Here is a 24,385-nt window from a genome sequence, read left to right as displayed (position 1 = left end):
GGTAAAGCCAAACACACTCTGGCTAGGCTTATAAATGCCCTAGGGCAGATAGCCTAGTGTGAACCTATGAAGCTATGAACCTATAATGAAGCTGCCTTGGTGTACCTTCACAAGCTGTATAACCATTGCAAATACATCTCAAAAAACACATGATATACCTCAGTGGAACATGGAGGCAAACTAGCAACTAATAAAATCCCAACCACTACATTTTGTCCTCAGCAAGATAAAACAGAACATTAGCAAGAAATATTCAATCCAAAATTAAGTTTATTACATTATACGTGAGTAGGTGCAATATGCTATTTGGAATCACACTGAAATGGGTTCTACTTTTGACAATTCCATATCTCTTTGGAGATTGGTGCATGTACACTTTGTGTACCGGTGACATTCCCATAGTAATTAAGGCTGGTATAATTCTATTTTTATTCAGTCAGTGATGAAACACTGTACTTTCCTGACTCAACATACTGCATTGCAAAAATGAAGCAGTACTGCTAGGTGATTTCAGTAATCCTTAACAAGGTATATTGTCTGAAACTGAAAACTGGAAACAAATGTACAAGGCTAGGTACACACAACTAATTTCCTCAGTAAAAATAACAAATCACAGGACTTGTGTCACCAACATTAGGATTAAGATTTTGAAAAAAAAAATTCTAAACAACTTCATAACAATGGGCATCCTAGCAAAGGATCAAAGGGACCACCAATGATCCTTTGCAGTATGGCATAGTAATGAATCAACATACCAAACAAAAATGAAAGGCATCAGAAATCTGAAAAATAGATCACTTTATCATGTGGAAAAGGATCTGTGTCTAATGACTGGTCATGTCACTAGCCACATTGCTTGTCTAGATGATGCTCAACTATTCAATGTTGAATGATGAGTGAAGGCATGATAGCAGTTTAACAGATAGTTTATTGTACACCTGACATAGCTGCTTCTGCGTGCACATTTTACATCTTGCTTGTAATGCATGCTCAGTACAGTAAACTTAATACCACCCCTGACCTGGAAACTTCCTTCAACTACGGTGGCTGATAAGGTACAGACAACAAAGCAAAGCACACTGTTCTACATCATCCTCTTTACTTTGTGCCTATTGCAAATATATGCACAGATCTACATAGATACTTCTTGAAACATATTCAATAATTAGACATTGTATAAAGAATTCAAACTTGGCTATCTGGCTACAAATGCAATTTACTGTGCATATTTAGGATTTGGTTTGTAGACTCTTCCATCTCTTGTCACATATACATTTTGGGTAGAATTAGAAACAGGACCTGCCTTGAGATTTATTTGATGCAGAAACCTCATCTGATATATCAGAATTAAACAAACAAGACTGCCCATTTTCTGGAAGTTGATTAGTTAGTGACTTTATTTATTTATTCATTGACATTTGGTGACCGGGAATGTCCGACTGGGTCAGAAACCCATTTTCAACAGAGGTACAGGGAGAAAAGCTCCAAACAGTGTAGACATAGATAGAACAATATATCATCAAAGTTTATATACTAGTATTTTTACAAAAGCAGTAAATATATCAAGTATGTACATCATCATATTCAACATTTCATGTTACAGATTTGTGTAGCAAACATTTGGTAACTATGAATGTATATGGCAATTTTACAATTTAAATAATGTTACAAGAGATGTTTGAAAAAGGAAAGTAATATTAAGACTTTAAGGTTAGTGGGGAAATAGAAGTAAAAGAGAAAGCACAATAGGAAGGAGGGATATGTCACAGGAGATTGTGAGTTGAGTTAAGCTGAGCAGCTGTAAAGAAGGGGGAGATTTTGTTAGTGGTTAATATACTGTAAGCTGAGGAATTAGAGGGGTGAGCAAGGAAAAAAAGTTATAGGGATGCTGGAGGGGTGTGTTAAAGTGGGAGTGGGAAGAGGACATAGAGATGTGGAAGAGAAATATCATCTTGAGCAAAGGCAGGTCCAGGAATTGTAGAGGTAGCTTTTTACTGTAAGTTTAAACTTCTTGGAGTTGTCTATACTAGGAACAGTATTTGGTAGGTTGTTCTATAGTTTAGCTATGGTGTACGAGTAGAGAAAACTCACCTGCTCTTTTACTGGGTTTGTGTGTGTGTCTATTAGTTTTCTATTGTTTGAACAAAGGTTTCTGGTGGGAATGTAGCTGGGGAGGATGGATTTTTCAAGCTCAACCATTGTCAAGTTTAAGCGCTAATTTTTGTGCAAATGTTAGTTGTACGTATTCAAGATTGTTTGGGAATTCTAGCCAGTTTAGTTCTCTAAGGGCATTGCAGTGGTGGGTGTGGTAGGATGAGCCAGTGGCAAATTTAGCAATCTTATAGAAACAAGACTCAAGTTTTGTTTTGAAAGAGGCATGTAGATTAGTGAAAATGAGAGCACCATATTTTAGAAAGGGGATTAAGTATGCATTTGCTAGTGTATTTTTAATATTTGGGTTCATAAAGTTTTTATGTCTATATAGGGTTTTTAATTTAAAATTGTTTTTTAATGGCATTTAGGATGGAACTGAAATCACTAGTACATGCGGTCTGTTGTGGCTTTGGCTCTGAGACAGGCAAAATGTGTTGAGATTTTTTTTTTCTATAGTCTACACCTTCTGATTGGACTATGTAAGACCTTGGTTCAACACAAATGTCTTTTACGATTCTCACATGATCATGACCTTTCAAAGTTTACATTTTGACAACTTCACCTTGCAATAATGGTCAAAGAGGTTTACTGGTTTTGTCATAGTATACCTTTTGCGAATTATGTTTTTTCTATAGTTGAGCTTTGACTACCTCATTGTTGTTTGTGATTGACACTAACAGCCATTTTTTGATTGGAAGAGTTGTTCGTGTTTGTCTTGACATCAGTCTTTGAGCTGGTGAACCAACCATCTGGTCATGAGGAATGTTTCAAAGATTCAGTAAATTAAGGAATGCATCAGTTCCTTTCTTTTCCTTTTGGAGATTTCCATCAAATGTTTTGAATTATGAACTGCATAATCAGCTAAACCATTAGCTTGGGTATATTCTGGAATATTGGTTACATGAATGAAATCCGAAGATCTAACAAATTCTTTAAAAAGTTGACTAGTAGATTGTGCACCATTATCCAATATGACTTTATGCAGATTTCCATAAACTGAGAAATGCCTCTTTAGTTTTGTAATCACTGCAATAGATAACAAGTTATGAAGTAAGTCAACTTCGAACCAACCAGAGGATAACTTTACTAATATTAGATAGTGTTGACCATTCCATTCAAAAATATATACAGCAACTGTGGACCATGATAAATCAGGGATTGGGTGTAGCTGAAGAGGGTCTTTCTGCTGATGTGGTTTACTACTGTTGCAAACTGAACAGAAATATGTAACTCTTTCAATATCTTTGGATGTTAAGGGCCAAAACACAATCTCTCTTGCCTTACTTTTAGTTGATTCAGTGCCTGCGTGTCCTCCGTGCAGGATTGTTATGTACTCCTTTTGCAATGATTTAGGAACTACCACTTTTAAACCTTTCATAATGGTACCATCTTCTACAATGAGCTCATGTCTGTATGGGAGATACTGCTGAAGTTCAAGTGGCAAATTTATCTGACGTGTTGGCCATCATTGGTTATTAACGTTACTCAGTCTTTGAAACACTGGGTCTTTAGCAGTATGGTTTCTTAGTTCATCAATCCATGATGATGATGAAATGTATTTGACTTCCATAACTTCAAAATCTCCTGGTTCATTTACATGCTGCTCAGACACTTTCTGGGTGCTCAAGGCAAAGCATCAGCGAGATACATGTGTTTGCTTTCTTGTAGACAATACTGAAATTGTATTTTTGCAGTTGTAATCTTGCTGGAGTGGTATGTATTGGTTTGTTCAAAATCATTACCAATGGCTGATGATCTGTTTTGATCTGAACTGGTCTTTTGTATATATAGTCACTGAATTTTGAGCATTCAAACACAACTACAAGAAGTTTCTTTTCAATTTGTGCATAATGCATTTCTGTTGGAGTCAAAGTATGAGATGTATATGCAACTGGAATGCCTTCCTGAAGACATGCTGCAACAAGACCATATTGAGAAGCATCACAAGAGAGAGTCACAGGCTTATGGACATCATAGTAGCTCAGTGTAGGCAGACTGGAAGTTTTCTTTTTCAAAGTTATCAAATACTTCTTCATGCTGCTCATACCAAGACCATTGTATATCTTTGCATGTGAGCTCACGTAATGGTGCAGAAAGCTCACTAAGGTTAGGAATTAACTTTCACAAAGAGTTAATCATACCCAGGAAAAGCTGTAAAGATATAACGTTTTCTGGAACTGGCATTTCATTGATTGTTGTTACTTTTGATGGATCAGGTTGAAGGCCTGAACTTATGAACATGTGACCGATGTAGGCAACTGCTTTCAATTTGAATTGAGATTTCAAAGGATTCAGCTTGAGGTTGAGGTCACATACATGACCTAGAACTTTCCTGAGTTTCTGTTATGTTCTTTTTCCTCCATTGTCTACAATGATAATGTCATCAACTATAACAGCACAAGGACATCCAGCAAATGTTTATTCCATGGCACATTAGAATACTTCACTGGCAGAACTGATCTCAAATGGCATCCTCAAAAATCTATATCTCTCATATGGTGTACTAAAAGTCATTAATAAAGACGATCTGTGATCCAAGGAAATTTGCCAAAAGTTCTTAGCATCTAGAACTGAGAAAGCTGTGCAATTCGGCATTAATGCCACTTCCTTCTCTACTGTACACATTGGGATGAGGACATTTAAGAGCTTTATTTAACTCATTCACTCCAGTGTGTACTGTAACTTCCAATGGGCGGAGCCTAAGCTTTTTGACAGAATCAAATTATGTCCTCACATTTCAAACAAATGATCATATCTCTAGAAACATAGGGGTTATGAAAGAAGTATAAATGCAAACCCTTTAGCACAAACTATTTCTATTGTGGTAGTATTCTTTAGGTTCTAGGTCTTAAACCAAATTTTATAAATCACAGTAAACACAATTACTATTAAAGTACATTTGTATTATTTTGTATACAACTTACAATATCCCAGCAACCACTCAAGTTTCAAACATACTGTCAGTAGCATTTTATTCATCTATCCGAGAGCTTTCATAAGGCTAAGGAGTTCTGTCTGTGTTACTTGGTTTTTGAGATATTAAAAAAATGTGGACATTATATATATATGCAAATCAATATCATAAAAACAACAGTTAATATCTATTTACCTGCGCTAGATGGAGGTCAAATATGAAAGAAGTTGAGCTTGCCATTATGTGAGCTTTAACATGAAATCTTTTAAAACCTTGTACATAACATGGTTTTGAAATTACTGATGCAAATATGAACAAACAATATTTGACACTTAGAGGCATCAGGAGGACTTAACTGCAGATGCACCTGGAGGTGTCACTCAGATGTAATGAGTTAAGTCATGAGGAGCAATACATATTCGAATATCATCTGAGCTTTTCTTATTGGCTGCTACCATAGACGATACCCATTCCGTAGGTTCTGAGACAGGAATGAGAACAACAGAATGTACCATTCTGTCTAATTCTCCCTTAACTTTGCTCTGCATTGCTACCAGAATCTAACTTGCTGGTCAAACAGCTGGGTTTACCTCATGGTTCAGATTCATGGAATATGTAACTGGACGCTTACCAGGTTTATCTGTGAAGAGATCAGCATACTCTTTGAAAATATGTTGTGAAAAACTACTATTGTCATTTCAACTGAAGTGATGAACTTCTTTACTGAGTGAAATCAAACTCATATGTAGGCTGTCTTTGAGGCCTAGTAATGACTGTACATCTCTGCAAACTACATATAATTGCAAATCAAGGCTGTTGCCTGCAAAATGGCAAGAAAGGACTACAGTGCCATCAGTCTGAATTTCTTCATTACCATAAGCAACTCATTTTGTACACTTCATGGAATCAAAATGCTCTCCAGCTTATAATTTTGCATAAGGTTTCACTGACTTGACATTGAATTTGGACCCAGTGTCCACCTTGAGCTCTACTGGTTTTCCATTAATTTGTACAGTACAAAATATTTCACTCTTTGCTGACATGCATGAATTTACTGTGTTAATTGTTACACCAAGCACAGAAATACCATTAACATAAAACGATTCATCACTGCCATTTGAGCTTGTCACAGTCTCAATTTGATTCACTGCTCGCTTTGGATTAATCTTACTATTAGTCAGTGCTGATTTGCAAAAGTTTTTGAAATGATTCCACTTTTATATTTGTAACACTGCCGACCATAAACTAAACACCTTTTTGTTTGGATTCATGGCTGTTCCCCACAATTGTGACAATTAACAGTGGGAGTTAATGAGGTAAAGCTTTTCAGTTTACACTTAAGAGGCTTTATTGTCTTAAATTTCTGTTGCACACTGTTGACATTTGCAGCAGCAGTTACAGCAAGAATATTTGTATGCTTTTCTGCAAGCTCATATATGGCAGACTTCAATAGATTTGCTGAGTGTTAATTCACTATCACACAGAAGAATCTTTTTCACTGTATCATTTATACCACACACAAGGCGGTCTTTATTAAATCATCTTGCAAATCCCCAAATTTACATGCTTTTACTTTTATTTCATAAATTAGTAACATATGCTTCAATAGTTTCACCATGCTTTTGATTTCTTGTGTTAAATTTATGCCTTTCCATCGTTATATTTGTCTGAGGGTTACAGAGTTCCCTGAATTTACATTTTAAATAGTCTGGATCTTCCCGCATTTCTACTTGAGCAATAATACTGTGTTTTTCTCCCTCTCCCACAAAAACAGCAGGTGCATATACAAAAGAATGTTCGTGCGCAATGGCCTCTGAGCCAACTAAATTGAAAAGTATAAATGCTTGGGTGCTTGAATTTTTATCAGAATATGCAGTTACTATGGAAATATCATATTCTTCTTCATATACATGCCAGTTCTCTGCAACATTGCCATCAAATAGCAAAGGTTCAGTTCTGTGAAATTCATCTGACATGCCATTAAAGTAAATGCGAATACCTTGCACACTTTCAGTTTATAAAATTTATTTGACATGCCATAAAAGTAAATGCAAGTACCTGTAGCACTTTAAACATTCATTGCATCATGGAGAGGTTTATGTGACTTATTGTGTACATCCGTTGAAATTTGAAGAGATTTATGCAACTCTGGACACTTCATTGCACTTTGATAAGACTGAAATGGCTTCTAACATTTTAGAACACTTTGCGAGATGTAAATTACTTTGAATCTGGCTTCTGACACCATGTTGAATTATGATTGGAGATATGATGGCAGTATAACAGATGGTTTATTGTACAGCCAACATAGCAGCTTCTGCATGCACATTCTACATCTTACATGTAACACATGTACAGACAATAAAGCACAGCATACTGTTCTACATCAAGACTATAGTGCTGTGCATCCTTGACAAATATGCACCATCTAGACTAGTGAAATGTAGAGAAGATAAAATGTCATCATTCTTTAAAGCTGCACTGAGATCTTACTTGGAAGACATACAAGGATTCTGGAGATGAAGACCAAAAATGAGTATGTATGTATCCAGTACAAATGCCAACCCCAAACAAAAGTGACAAATATATATAGAAATATATATTTGATATAGATATAGATATATATCTATGTGCACACACTTACACTCACACAGAAAACACACATACAAATATATATATATATATATATATATATATATATATATATATATATATATATATGGGTCTACTTCAGTAGATCAACTTACCTGAAAATCGAAGCCCAGATACCCAAGATGAAGAGACAGAAAAGATCAGGACACCAAACGGCAAAATAGCAGAAGTTTAACAGAGGAAAAGAGTCGGTTGGCCACCCTGCTGACCTTTGCCCTTTTCCACACTGTAGTGCGATCTCAGAGTTGATATATTTAAGTGAGGGGGTGTGGGGGGGTGAAGCCCCCCCCCCACTTGGGTAGGTTGAGTTTAGTGTGGTTTGTTTATGTGTTGGTGTTGGACTATTTATCATTTTCCCAGTGTTAGTTTTCACTGTTTTGTATGTTCCGTGTCCTGGTCTGTTTGATTCTTTCATCTCGGATATCTGGGCTTCGGTTTTCTGGTAAGTTGATCTACTGAAGTAGATCTCTCTCACACTCTCTCTCTCTCTCTCTCTCTCTATATATATATATATATATATATATATATATATATATATATATGGGTCTACTTCATATGACTGAAATTTAATTTGACTTAATTTCATTTGACTGAGACCATAATATTGAATTTTCAAAATACTGAAAACTCATTTGACTGAATCTCATTATACTGAATTGCAAGCCATAGACATGATGTGGGTTTCCCTTCTCCTTTTACTTGCTTATGATAAAATGAATTACTGTAACTTATACTGCTGATTGTCAGAATACTGATAGTGATGTAGAAAGTAGTGCTGTAGTGTTTCTAAATGTAGGTATGTCTGTTTACATTTTTATGGGAAGTATCTCAAGTAATATGGCGGATGTTTTGTGTGTTCCCAGCAGTAGTTACAGCGTGTAGACAACTATAAGGTGATTAAAAGGTATATGCTCTTTTTCCCACTGTAGTGCGATTCTGGAGTTAGTATATAGTTACGGGGTTGTTGGGGGCACAGCCTCCCACAATGGGGGGTGTGGGGGGCATAGACCTCCCACCTTCTTTGTTTTTTATGTCCGGTTTCTGTTAAGATGGTATGTAAGTAGTTTTTAAGCTCTGGAAAGAGTTAGTTATTGGTGTTGCAAGTGTGCATGTCTATGGGTTACAAGTTAGTATTTTGAACTTTAGCATTGTAAGGTTTCAGTGTTATGAGTTTCAGTCAAGTGAGTTTTCATTATTTTGAAAATTAGATATTTTGTTCTTGGTCAAATGAAATTTCAGTAATATATATGGGTCTATCTCAACCCACAAAAATTACATTTCTTCGAAATGTAATTTCATGAACCCATTTTTCTGAAAGTGCATTCATCTGAAAACGCACTTTCACAAAAAAACTTTCAACAAAAAGCAAGCGAGGTTGCTACTGTAGATCGCGGCATAGTGGGGATAAGGGAATATTCCCTTTTCCCACAGAAGTACAATCTCGGAGTTAGAATATATACAGCAAGTAGTGGGGGTGCAGGGGGACTTGCTGCCTTGCATATTTTTTTTTTGTTTTTCATTGAATCGTTTTTTCACGAAAGTGCGTTTTTGGATGAATGCATTTTCAGAAAAACGGGCTTGTGAAATTACATTTCCGAGAAATGTAATTTTGTTGATTCAATGTACACATATGTATATATATATATATATATATATATATATATATATATATATATATATATATAAAAAGATGCAATTTATAATATTGAAAGTCAAAATACTGAAACCTCTTTAAAGCAGGGGGGAAAGCCGCCATCCCCACACCCTCTGCTAATTATACATATCAGTTCCGGGATTGCAAAACAGTGGGGTAACAGCAAATCTTCCTTTTCAATATTTTGAGTTTTCAGTATTCTGACTTTCAGTATTTTGAGTTTTCAATATTATTAATTGAAAATAATAATAAATATTCTATAAATGTTATAGAAGAAATGAATTAAACATCTGCTGTTCCACTGGTTGCACTTCTAAGTATAGCCAAAAGGACAAATTCTTTACCTGCTCCCTCCCTGGCATTCTGATACTTTTAAGCAGGGTTTATCAAGAGAAATGCACTTTAATTCCTGAACTCTTGAGGGGAATAACAATGGTCACTGGTTCATAGGTCATTATTAGGCTAATGCCCCATGGAACATTTGTAAGCCAAGCCATGCTTTCCAAATGTTCCTGATAAGTTTTTATACCGTGCAATATTTTAAGAGGTATGTGTAGGCTTGGGCATGGGTGGTCAGATATTTACAGCTGCTTTTATTTAGTAGAGAGAAAAGTGCCAGACCAGGGTCAGATTTCCAATTCTCAAGCCACTGGTCCAAGTTACACTTGAATTGGATTAGGGAAGAACTCTGCTTCACATGGATGGGAGATGGGAAGCATGTTCCAGAAAAGCATTAGTCTCTGAGACACACACCTGTCCCACCAACATGTCCTATTTATATTGCAGACAAGGAAGCTTCCATCACCTCATTGAACCAGTCATGCCGTCATAACATCCCAAGGCTGACTGACTGGATGACGAAAGGTTTTATGTACTGGTATCAATTAAAAAACAAGGCAGAGCCTCTTTCCTATCAATAGGTGCAGTTGAAATTGCCTTGACCTCATTGGGTCAGTTTTTTTTATATAACAAGGCAGTCAAATTTACATAATATAAAATGGCAGTCAATGAGGGAAACCTCCCTGTAACTGATGCAATAACAGGTCCTGTGGTATGATTACCTGGGATGAATGTTACAGTGGATGATTGTGAATGCTATTCCTCTGACTGAGAAATGTCTAAAGCCACTATATTCTGGACCAGAGGTGGATGATACTTGGAGTTTGCAGAGCAAAAATGAGACTGATCAATGCATGTTGAATAAAAACAAAAGAGTAGAGAGTTGTAATGCTTTGTTTTATATCAGTGATGTACAGCTATGTTCTGTACTGAAATCCTCATGATACAGCTTGCAATGGAAAGGTGCTACTGCTGCCGGTGCTGTAAATTACCAGAATATAGCCCATTATCTGTCTTTGTTCCTTTTTTCATATTTTTCTAACTTGTTTTTTTTCATTTTTCAGTATAGTTTTGTTAGAAATAGAAAAACACTGAAATAATGTGGAACTGTTAATATTTTCTAATAAGGGCAGGATTCTGTAAAGTCTGTGGAATCTGGTGCATTACTCTGATATCAGCAGCAAATTTGTAGATAACAATGTAATATGCAAATGTGCTACAGTGAACTTAGAATATCGCAGTGCACAGAAGAGCATCCCAGTAGTAATGGTGCACTGAACATTAGCTGCAAGTAATCAGTATGTAATGATAAATCGCTATCAATGCGTGATGTATATAAACAAATTTATGGAAAGAATCTCACAGTTCAAGTATTCTGACAGTCTTAAATACATCATCTATAGCAGAATCTCTCATGTAAGCTTAAGGATAACTGCAAAATATCATCTTAACTCTGTTTTTATAAAAATATGCTCTCACTTATGGATTTTTGTCAAAATCCACACATTTTCTAATAAAAAAAAACAAGGTGAAGGGTAGTCATGGCCACATCGCCAGAGCTAACATTAGCTAACAATGTTCATAGGTTCATAGGTTCATAGGTAGGTACTAGGCTATCTGCCTGAAGACATTTATAAGCATAGCCAGAAAGTGTTGGCTTTTGCCGCCCCCTTAGATTAGTTTCCTGTGCCACTGTTCAGCTCCCCGGGGTATACTTTCTGTTTCCCATCCACTCTTCAAGGTTTCTCTTGAAGAAGGTTAGCGAGCAGCTCTGCCAAATGTAGATTGTAATCCTGTTCCAGATCATGGGAAGTCTCTGGGACAGGAATCTATCCCTCCAGCACTTCCTATTTATTGTTGTGGTAAGGTTTAGATCCATAGAGCGTGTGGTTCGAGGGGATATGGTTTTCTTTAGGTGGAGCATGTCCATCAATTCTGGGGTTGGTCATGGCCTTGCATGTCAGGCAGAAATCACCTCTGAGTAGGTGGTATGCAACCGAGTACAGCTGGAGTTTCTTCAGTCGAGCTTCATAGGGCATCTGTTTGAGGCCAGTGATCCTCTTGGTGAGGTACTTCTGTGGTCTTTCCAGCTGTTGCAAGTGTCTTCTAAGGTACATCCCAAATGGGGTGTTGTACTCTATGATGGGTCTGATGAGTGATGCGTAGAGGGGCACAATGACCTCCTTTGATCTGGATGCAAACCCTTTTGTGATTAGGTGGGCCACATAGAAGGATTTTCTGTGATTATCAAAGGAGAGGTTACTATCTACTTGAGTCCCCAGATCCCTTATTACATCTTCCGTATTTAGGGGGCTACAACTTATGTGGTAGTTTGTGGGTACTATGTTTTTTCCAAAGAGGATGACTATGCACTTTTTGGCATTTAGCTTGAGGCCATAGTTTTGACACCAGGTATCTGTCTCAGTGAGACCCTTTTGGATGATGTCTGTGTCAGCTGGGGAGTCAATTATAGCCCCTAGTTTGCAGTCATCTGTAAACTTGGTCAACCATAGTCCTCCTGTGCATGCCTGTACCTCTAAGAAGTATATGCCGAACAGGAGAGGTCCCAGGACTGAGCCCTGGGGAATGCCACTTGTAACTGGTTTAGAGTCAGACCTAGCTCCCACAACACTTACCATGTGGGTTCTGTCCGTGAGCCAGTTGGCACCCCATCTTGTGATGTAGGGGTTTATGTTCAGCCTGGCGAGCTTGTCTATAATATCTGAATGGAGAATGGTGTTGAAGGCCTTTGTGAAGTCTAGGTAGGCTGTGTGGACCACCTTCCCTTGTCTATAGCCTTGGTAACTATCTCAAAAAAGCCCACTAGGTTTAGGAGGCATGATCTGCCCTTAACAAAGCCAAACTGGGTAGGGTCCAGTGTTTGGAGGTTCCCAATGTCTCTGTTAATGAGATCCATGATGATGCACTCCATGGCCTTGCAGACCAAGCTAGTCAGGCTTATAGGATGTTAGTTTCCAGGGTCTGTTGTGGCTCCACCTTTGTGGAGTGGAATAACCATTGCTGTGCACCACTCTATGTGGAGAGGCTGAGTTTGAACAGTGTGTTTAGGTGAGGGGTTAGTTCATCTTTGAGCTTGTGTAGGACACAGCTTGGGATACCATCTGGTCCCATTGATGGTGTGTTTTTGGCTTTGGAGAGGGCTGTTTTAACCTGAGTGTCTGTGATTTCAGGGGTACTACATTCTTCTGAAACTGCCCTTTGGACATGCCTTGATAGGTACAGTGAACTGTTTTACTGAATGGCTGGTAGGGTCGAATAGAGAGCCTTGTCCTTTTCTACAGTATAGAGGGATCTAGTGCTAAGGTTTTTAATGCTTGCTATGAGTTTTGAGCAAGTGCTGGGCTGAGAAGTGAATGGTTTGAGTGCTTAAGCTGAAAGTTTGTCTAGTTCAAAGGGAAAAATTGAAGAGTAGACTTTGTGGAGCCAGGAATAGTTATACCCCAGCTAACCGGCGCTGCCCGGCATGCAAATCTATGCAAATGCGGGTTTTATAGCAGGGAAATGAAAGAGAGAGAAATTAGCCCAAAATGGCCAATAAACTACTAATTTCTGGACTGAAACCACTCCTCCAGGAAGAGATAGGCTGCTCAAAGCTTTCCTCTCTTACATGTGAACAGAGAAACTTCCTTCTATCCAAGTAAGGTATGGGCAAACGCAGAAACTTGTAACACAGCCCTGAATTTAGCAGTAACCTGAAAACTGGACTATACTAGCTTAGAAAGATGGGAAAACAGGTATTGTTTTTGTTTTGTTTTCAGAAAATAAAGCAGATACAATCAAAAAAACACTTTAAATGCACAGAAATGGCTATCACACTTGAGTGTGTAGCCTACAACCGTTAAACAGGTAATTTAAACACAAAAAATACTTTGTTAAAGTACAGGCAGTAAAATAAGTACAATATGTATCTGAAAGAAGCTTTTTAAATCACAGAAACTCTAACAAATCTGTGTTTTAAGTAGAATTAGCTAAAGGCAGCAAGAAAATGCAGAAAAATGATACTTAATCACTCCAAAGTCTCTCTTTTGTCTCTCTGCTGCTGTAGAACTCTGCAGGGTACCAGGCAGGAGCTTGCTGAGCTGTATACAAGTGCAGAAATCTCACAATTGCAGTATTTATAGCAGGGAAATGAAAGAGAGAGAAATTAAAATGGCCAATAAACGACTAATTTCTGGGCTAAAACCACTCCTCCAGGGACAGATAGGCTGCTCTTAGCTCCCCTCTCTCACAGATGAACAGAGAAACTTCCTTATATCCAAGTAAGGTGTGGGCAAACACAGAAACTTGTAACACAGCCCTGAATTCAGTACTAACCTGAAAACCGGACTATACTAGCTTAGAAAGATGGGAAAACAAGTATTTTTTTTGTTTTTGTTTTTTTTGTTTGTTTTTTTTTCAAAAAATAAAGCAGATACAATAAAAAATACATTTTAAATGTACAGAAATGGCTATCACACTTGAGTGTGTAGCCTATAACAGTTAAACAGGTAATTTAAACACAAAAACAACTTTGTTAAACTGCAGGCAGTAAAATAAGTACAATATGTATCTGAAACAAGCTTTTTAAATCACAGAACTCTAAAAAATTGGCGTTTTAGGTGGAATTAGCTAAAGGCAGCAATAAAATGCAGAACAATGATACTTAATCACTCCAAAGTCTCTCTTTTGTCTCTCTGCTGCTGCAGAACTCTGCAGTGCACCAAGCAGAAGCTTGCTAAGCTATGTACAAGTGCAAAAACCTCACAAATGCGGGTTTTATAGCAGGGAAATGAAAAAGATAGAAATTCGCCCAAAATGACCAATAAACTACTAATTTCTGGGCTGAAACCATTTCTCCAGGGACAGATAGGCTGCTCAAAGCTCCCTCCTCTCACAGGTGAACAGAGAAACTTCCTTCTATCCAAGTAAGGTGTGGGCAAACACAGAAACTTGTAACACAGTCCTGAATTCAGCACTAATGTGAAAACTGGACTATACTAGCTTAGAAAGGCAGGAAAACAAGTATTTTTTCTTTATTTTATCAGAAAATAAAGCAGATGCAATCAAAAAAACACTTTAAATACAGGACTGGTTTGGGGAGAACAAGTAATGCACACACCCAAGGAAAGTGGGATATAGAAAAGAAGATGTGGGCTCTGGTTGAACAGGGACACACAAGAGAGATGCTGGAACAGGAAAGTCAGAGGAAAAGTCAGAGGACTATGGGCAATTTTTTTGGTGGGAATAAGCCCCACTGTTTATTTTTTTTTATATAGAAGGAAAGGTAGAGATTGTGAAAGAGGTGGAGAAGATCAACATAGCAGGTATACCTATAGAACAAATATGAAACACATGACAGACAAAAATTAGAAAAATAACAGTAAGGACAGGCAAGTTAAACCAACAGCACACTGTACAACATGGACAATGGAAAGTTGTCAAGCAGGGTGGGCATGCATACCAGCCATGGTGAAATGTAGAAAACCATATCTGCCTATGCATTATCATGTTATAGCATGTTGCAAACTGTGTGTCAGTCATACCTGGATGTGTATGACTAATGGTAGATGTATCCTGAGGGGGATACATAAGGATCACAGTACACATTGGATAAATGAACACATATTCAAATAATTTGTCAGCAGTGCAAGTGTAAGCCAAGCAACATCACAGAAGAGCAAACACAGATCTAAAAGATGCCAGATAACTCCAACTGAGGACAGAACCAAATCTCTGACCATGCATGCGAAAGGCAAACAACCAAGCACAGTGCCAAACAGCAGTACAGCAGCAAAGCAGCAAAATAGCTGCTAAATACATAAGTGGGTGTACACACCCCAAACAAGAGTGCAATGAAATGCATAAATGTGGCACACATATGTCATTCAATGGCAACACACAGGTCTAGGCACATACATATGACTGCCAGTGACTTAAAGGGAACATACATGAAAGCAATGTCAATACACGTAAACACACCAATGGTAAGAATATAAACCTGATTATACATAAATAATGAATATCTTTAATATTTTTCATTATACTCAACTAGGATCACTTGTTTGTGTGTTTTAATAAAGAATATTACATTCTTAACTCAGCTGTGGACTACCTACTTTTTTATTTTACTATTTTGTAGTAAGTATTTTAAAGTTCAATTTTTATTAATGAACTAGGTGCATAACATATTTCAATGAGTGAACTTTATACCATCCACACTACAAAGTTTCTGCTTGTTTTTTTTTTTTATATTTGCAAAAAATAACACTACAGCTTAAAAAAATCAGGTTGTGCACATGAATTTCAACAAAGTACACTGGATAACATACAAGTATAATGAAAACAAGGATGTTTTGCAATCAGAAGCCAGTGACTTGTGTGCAGATGTCCTGCATCTGTATAATGACCATACATTTGGCACATGTTCACCATATCAGCAGCATAACACACGATACTTATCATTATGCAAATATGAAGGGTAGAGGTGAGGTGGACAACTTGGGCCCACATCAGGCAAAAACAGGACAACAAAGTAAATTTACACATTGCAAATGGTTGTGTACAGTATACAGGGTGCTGTCAAATCCAACCCAAAATATATTTAAGTAAATCCCAAATATATATCACATTTGTAGGCTGACTTCTGACGTCCACAGAAACAGGCATGTATAAATCACACATATGTAAACTGTAATAATGTAAGTTCAACAGGCATAGGTTAGCAAGTTAAGAAATTCACTTGCATGCACATATCCTATCATGCTAATGTTGAATAAGTAATCGCAGATGTATGTCACACACCATGTTCATTGATGATCAGAGTACACTCCTGTAAGCATTATTACAGCACATCCACTATAAGTCAATGAATGTTAGAATGTCAAAGGTACAATGGTGTGTCAGTGTGGATTGCACTATGTGCAGAGATACGTACGATCATTGGTTAATGTGTACAAATATTGCCAGAAGTGTAAACTTATGTGAATAAAGAATAGATCTGGAAATGCACCATATAGCAAATATACTGTTACAGAACAAATTATTCCCACTATGGTGTATACATTAATACTACACTGGCATTTGATGGCGTCAGAAAAGGAGGACTGTCCATAGGTATGAGGTACATGACCCCATATGGCATCATCATTGCCAACACATGGCACACAATATCACATCATGCCAGTGAGGCAGCATGACAACAGTCATCCAAAACAGATGGGAAATAACATATTCTTCTGTAGCACATACATATGGCAATACATAAATCCTAACTATACCACAATGGGAATGCTGGGCTACGAACAAAATCTGTTGTCTGTCAGTTTGCTTCAGTAACACACATGTTTACAAGCTAATTATAGCAGCACTAGCTGCAGGTTAACTGCCACAATGCAAGGACAGCTGAATGTGGGAGGGTAGTATAATGTGCTAATGTGTGTTATGTCACATGATGATATCTGCATGGTATGCTTGCACATGTAACATATAAGCATGGCATGCCAATACAGTCCAATCAGATATATGTCAATCAGCATTTTGGCAGCATAATACAACTGGAGCACACAGGCAATACTTACGCACCTGTGGGACCAGCCTGATGGGGGTGAGCCTCATGAATATTCTCCTGGACTATTTTACTGAATGAGTCATGCATAGGTCATGCTGTGTCCTGGAAGAAGTTCACCATCATGTCCCTCATCTGTTTTTAAAACACTTCGGTCACAACCTCCCAGTTCTCCTTCTGATAATTGTCTCTGTTCTGGTCCTGCATCATCTCCTGCAGGGTGCAGCAGGTGCTACGGCTCATGCAGATGTCAGTCCAGCCTCCTCATTATTATCGTGATCATCTGAGGACTCCAGCAGTAGCCTAGCATTTACTCATAGTCTGAGTCTGATCAGCAATCATCCATGGGTCCCATGCTCTGTCAAGATGAATCAGAAAACATGACAGAAATGAAAATCAACTGCCTGTCATGTCACACATTCACATGAAGGTCATAGCTGACTTTAAAATGAAATGGATGTGCACATTTGAAATCTAACGCACTCTAATTAACATCCCATCCACTTGTGAGTTCTGCAAATACAAATATGGCACTGAAGGTGCAGTATCATTCAACGAACTTCAAACAAAAGTACTGCAAACATTAGCAAAGAACACAATTACAAGTAACACAATTGCTGCTAGTGAATGGTTCTTAATGCATACAACACCTTCCCTGTACCACTTTGTCCATAGTCATGGACATCTCCAATAACAGAACATATTGGGGAGAATGTATCCAATGTGAGCCATTCAGTCAAGGCTGTGCAATGGCATGCATATCACAGCTTACCAGTGGAAATCATGAAATCACCTGAACAATTGAATATTCTCCAGCAGGAAGCATGACAAACACATGCAAAGCAAGCACATGTAACATATCCTGACATATGAATGGAATCATGCCCAACACTGGCTCATGCCACATTAACATAACTGAAGGCTGACAAAATACAATTTGTAAACATCAAGATAACATTATTATTGGGACCTACACTTTTTAATACTGTTACCTGCCTCAGTAGCCTGTCCAGCTGAGTGCCTGCATGTCGTTATTTATATTATTTTTCCCTTGCATGGGTTTCCTAAGTAGTTATGTGTGTGCATGAATGTAAATTGTAGTATCTGCATGTAATGAGTCATATGAACAGCCACCAAGTGACATTGTTAAAATGAAGACAAAGTGACAATGTTGTGGAAACTAGGCCAGCCATATGACAAACATCTAAGCCCGGCAGCATGGGAATTGGTTGAACTCACATCAATATAATAAATACAACAGCAACACATGCTTATCATTTTCAATCATCACAGCCTGTGACACATGAGAAACAGTATTGCATGTGTACAACTGTATGCATGACCTACCTACAATTATTAGCAATCGGTAGCCTGCAAAATACAAACATCCTGATGTTGCTTGCTGATATGAAATTTTGTGAAGACATGCCTATCTCCAGAAGTATCCACAAACACAGGATACAGCTATGTTATATCAAAAACACCAAAGTGTTATAGGCAGATGCAATACCAATGTTGAACTGAAAGGCATGCCACATGGTCTGCAAACAACAGTGTGAGCATTAACACAGCAGCCACCAGTTCAGTCTGTGAATAGGCAGGCAATGCATAACAGGTCAGTCACTGGGAAACATATCCACACATACACGTGTGGCAGCACATAAATTATAAGCAACAATCAAAACACTACAGACATGTATGTAAAACATCCATCTCAAAGTATGTGTGACAGTCACACAAACCAGAATGTCATTTACATTGTGGCCTAAATTTCAATAACTATCTTCAGAAAACATGGCTTGCTGCTAAATATTTCAACAATCTGTATTTCAATCAGACTTTTAAGCACAGGTGTAGCGTGATTATTGCACTTACCTTATTGATGCATGATGGGTATTCAGGCATTCTAAGCAATATACACAGTAATGTAAAAAATACAGGCCTGTAACAAGGATCAGATGCATTTCATTAAGTAAATAGAAACATTATTCCACATAACTTGTTTCCTCCACTGCTCTTCAAGCCTCTGCATCTGCCTGATGCACAGGGCATGATTCCAGGTCCTGTCCTCACCATCTGAAAAAAGAAAAGAGCAACTATGAATGATGTAGTCCTCAAATAATAGGAATATACATTGCTCAGATCAGCTTCTAAACTATTTACTTCTGAAAAACATAAGATAATCATCGTTCACATTTTGTAATGTTGCATACAAACTTTTACAACTTTGAGCTACATGAGATTCAAATGTACAATTCTAATATAAAAGCTAACCTTGCCACCTACCTGTCTAGCTAATCCAACTTGACTGAGAGTATGTGTGTGTGATTGCACTGAAAAGACTTGGGGTTATGACATCATCTGGATGGGGATGTGCTACTAATATGGATCACTGCTTAGGATTTCAAAAAATTAACACGTGCTGGGCATGTAGGTAAATACTTAGCAAGAATGAATTCATGTCAGCACTGTGGTCACAACCTTTAACAGCAATGGAAATCCTTCATCCCACTGACAGTAGGACAGTGGGACAGGGTCATGTATCACAGAGCGTCTGTTAACGGACATAAAAGGTGCTGTACATCAGGGACTCAGTAAGGTATATGAAAAGGCTGCATTTAAAGATATTCCTTGGCAAAGTGCACATCACAAATCAAATGCATACATCAATGTATCTCCCTGTTCTGCATTTCAGCTGTAACTCTGATCATGTGACTCCCTCAAAAGATAAGGATAACGAGGTGGCTGTTGGAGTGAATTTAATAATGAATGACTAAACAACACTTGGTAGCACTTTTAACATTAATACCATATCACACAAAACTTTGTCAGACATATGACAGTTTGTAGCGAGCTTTACTAACCCTGCACTTATAGAGATGCTGTTAACAGACCGTTAGTCCATAGAAATTGGAAGAACAACTGAGTTATTTGCAACTATGTGCAAAATAAACATTAATATTAATAAGCATTTGTGTAAAGAAAAATATGTGACTATGTAAAATAAACCAAGATAATTTAATGATATGTTTCCTTTATGTGGAGTTTAATCAACAGCACACCAAATTGCAGGCATGTCAGCTAGCTTTCTTCTTCTTGTGTTTATTTGTATTCCTGTGCATAACAGATGAATATGGAAACTTCTGACACTTATTGGCCATTGTAATCTAGAGAAATAATAGCTATCAACACATAACTGAAAACATACGTGTAATCAGTCAGAAAGGCACGCATCTTGCTTTAAACAAGAATGTTTACTTTATTAGAAGGACTGAAGTAAAGAAGTTATTTATGAGTTACTATTCAGACATATATAGCTACAGTAGGCAATACCATTGTACTATAACGTATAACTGCGAAATGTGTAGTCATCAGCAGCCTAGGCTCTATAGGCATCAGTGATACACGACTATAATGGATGTGTGAAATGATGTTGTTATATGTTGGAAAACAGATATATATCTACTAAGTTCTAAATTATGTATATTATAAACATTAGTACATAAATTAACAGCATGGGAATAGAACCCATACGTATATAGAGAGCAGTCACCACACCTTCTTAATTATCCAGATGAATTAATTGTAAGAACAGCTACTTAATGGATATAAAAGCCATGTATCTGATATATTTGGGACACAGTTATATCTCAAAATTCTGTAGGAATGCTTAGCTATGCATAGGATTGTGACACATACTGTAGGGATCCACTGTCTGTTTCCTCACTTCAGTAACCCTCTGACAAAGCTCCTCAGTGCCACTCTGACACAGGTCATTGTAGTGGTGGTGAATCTGCACTCCAGTCTGGTAGATCCCCATACATCATTGGTGTTCCCTTGTAAACCGGTTCCAAATGTTGATCATCACAAAATTCCTAGGCCTGGTTCTCATCCAATGCTCCACTCCAGCATAGAGAGTAGGTGTGTGATCTCCTTCTCAGCCCATTTGGGTGCATGGACATGCTGCAGCCTCCTGGAAGTGGCCATCTTGATACTCCAATGGAAAATGTAGCAAAAATGGAAAATTGCTCACTGAGGTCCCATTCTGTTTGCAGGTAGCAATGGTATGACCTGTAAATATATCAAAATCAATATTTAAACCTGGCACTTACGTCATGTTATCAGATCATTGGAAGATAATGGGCACATGCTACACATGTTTATCGGTACCTATTGGATACTTGCCTGGAGCACCTTCCCATTACACCGAGCTATTGGTTAATGCAACAAATTTTGAGATGTTAGGTAGTTGTGCAAAAATGGGATTCTAAAACCTGAAATGAACATCATTAATCATGTATGGTGCAAATGGTACTTAAAGACGGATACACATTAGGTGCTCTTACTTTCTGTGATACATAGGTAGCTGATAAGGTAAATTGTCACCTGCTAGCATTTCTGTTTTGGGGAATATTACCTCTGTTAATGTTAGTCTTTCTTAAATGTACCTATTTTGAGTTATTTTTATTGAAAATGTATGCTTTAAAACAAATGCTTGTTACTTACTGTAGTTCTGTTTGATTTGCCTTTATGCATACAGGTGTTGCAATCTGCATTAAAGACATGCTTTCATTTCCCAAATGTCAGTTGTAGGGACAGATTTACATAGCAAAAGTGAAAAGTGTATAAAGACAGATGTACAGATCATCCATATGTGTTACTCTCTGGTGTACTTACAGAAACCTATGGATTCTGACATTGTCCATCATATGTACTACGCCCTTTTGCTGTTATGGATACCTCTTCATCCATGGTTCTTAACACAAGACTTATAACTGCCATCTCAATATAAAAAGGATCTGTATACTTTGTGGCCTGGTTATGGATACTGAGATTTTCTGACACTTTCTGTAAGCTGTTTAATTTATAATTTGTGTATTTTTGTGGATTTCTGTGGCATGATGCTGTTGTCTTTGGACTTTCATTCAATGGATATGTTGCGTAAGGTGTTTGAATCCCACAGACAGTCTCTACATGTATTAGGAGTTATGTTGATTTTACAGCTGTTATCTATGCAGGCATTGTTGTTACTTTTTATATGTCACATTAATATATGTCACAGTCAGTGTTTCATAGACTTTTGCATTGCACAGGAATGCATAATGTTTATGGTGACATAAGCTGTCCACATAATCATCTGCATAACTGGGCCCCCAGAGGAATATGATCATGTGCATATCACTGAGTTTCAGATGGCAAACAGACCTAAGGATGACAATTTCTCCCCACAGGAAAATGACATAATGCTAGATGCTCTGCGACAGCATGGACAGAGACTCCTTCGATATGCAGAGAATACAGTGTGGAAGAATGAAGTATTGGCTAACATCACCAATGTGATTAATGTGGTTGGAGGTCAGAATAAATCCCTTGAGGCCTGTAAAATTGCTGCTCTGACATGATTCTCTGTGTTGCTAACAGGATACAATGATATGAGATTGAGGGATGCCACCAACGGTGGAACACCATTGACCCCTCCCATGAGATCACATTATTTCTTGCCTCCCTGCATATGGTGAGTGTAGAGCAATGCATCCTCAGGGGTGGGATAGAAGCAAGAATTCCAGGCTGAACATGTATGTATTACTTTGCATAACATGGATGATTATAGAGTAAATCATTGCATATTGCTGTTACATGTAATTCATATATTGTCATTTTGGATTTACAGCAGAAGAATTGAATTGTGCACACAGATCCACACAGGGTGATGACAATGAATGATGATGAATGTACTTCATTTACCAATACAACTGCAGTACAGATAGAACAGTGCAATCAACATGTGCAATGCAGTCTGCATTAATGTTCACAGGTCCATCTAATTCTGCTCAATACCAGGAAATGGCAGGTGAGTGTCTCCATACAGTGTTACTGTGACCACTCCCTGTTATTGCCTCAGCGTCATGTCAATGGCACTGCTGTTTACTGTCAGAATGATATTTTCCTAACATTGTGCACTGCAAGTACATCCAGTGGGGGCTAAGCCATGTAGGTGCAGGTGCCGACAGATCAGGTATGTTACCACAACAGGTCCATACTTTGCAGCAATGTGTAGCAGACCTGGTATGCATGATATTAATGTCCTTGTTTTTCTACACAAGGCCATCTGTCTGACAGGTGCAACATCTGTCATGTGAGCATCTGCAGCCCCTGTTACTGCGTTGTATACACCATGCTGTCAGTATTCTGTTGCCACCATGCATGACTGTGTTGCCTTTCTACAACACACAAACTCACAACAGCAGGAGTCTGTCACTGGTATGCTATTATCTATCTTTCATACATGTCATTGTTGTTATTCCTGTTTTTGCTCCCCATTAATACTATGTCATTCAACCCCTTCATAAGACAGACTACATCATCATCAAGTGCACAGACAAGTAGTATGTCTATGTAGTGCCAACTGTATGTTGGAATAGTTGCTGCTGCCAATGATGTCATTAAGTTCATCCCTCTTCTACTGCACCATCTTCCCATGAGGACGTATTAGGTGTGTTGTGTTTGTATTCATCACATATGTCACGTATGTTGGATATGTAACCTAATTGTCACTCCCTGTTATGTAGATTCTGTGACCCATACACAGACAAGACCTAATCGTAAGTCATTATTATGTGTAACATTAGTGAGATGTATATGTCATATTTCTTTATACAGCATGCAATGAAAGCACATTGTCCTGATCTGTGTCATCTGCCTCTTCTTTTAGCACATCAGCTGCCTGTATCCTCCATTAGCCTGTCCAGTTATCATGATGCAGGATCTGATGTGTCTCAGTATGCTAACATGGCCCCTGGCATACAGGACAGTGACATGGTCATACAGTCTGGCCAAGATGATGACAGTCATGTGAATGCAGTTGTAGCTTCATATGTAGAGGGAAACTTGTCCAGCCATTCTGACAATGAAGGCATATCTGATGGTGGACAGGATGAGGCCTGTGATCAAAAAGTCCAAGTTGAGTCTACTGCTGATGTTTGACAGTTCCCTACAGCACATTGGTACTGGCCATTGCAGTAAAAGTAAATATCAGATGGTGTGCATGGCCAGGTGTCAGAGGGTGTCCACCTTCTCCTACAGGCATAAAAACATTCCCAGCAATGTC

This window comes from Protopterus annectens, chromosome 3.part1 (assembly GCF_019279795.1).
Source record: "Protopterus annectens isolate FY-2018-M chromosome 3.part1, PAN1.0, whole genome shotgun sequence".
Taxonomy (NCBI): domain Eukaryota; kingdom Metazoa; phylum Chordata; order Ceratodontiformes; family Protopteridae; genus Protopterus; species Protopterus annectens.
The sequence above is the reverse complement of the archived record's forward strand: the minus strand, read 5'-3'. Positions refer to the sequence as shown.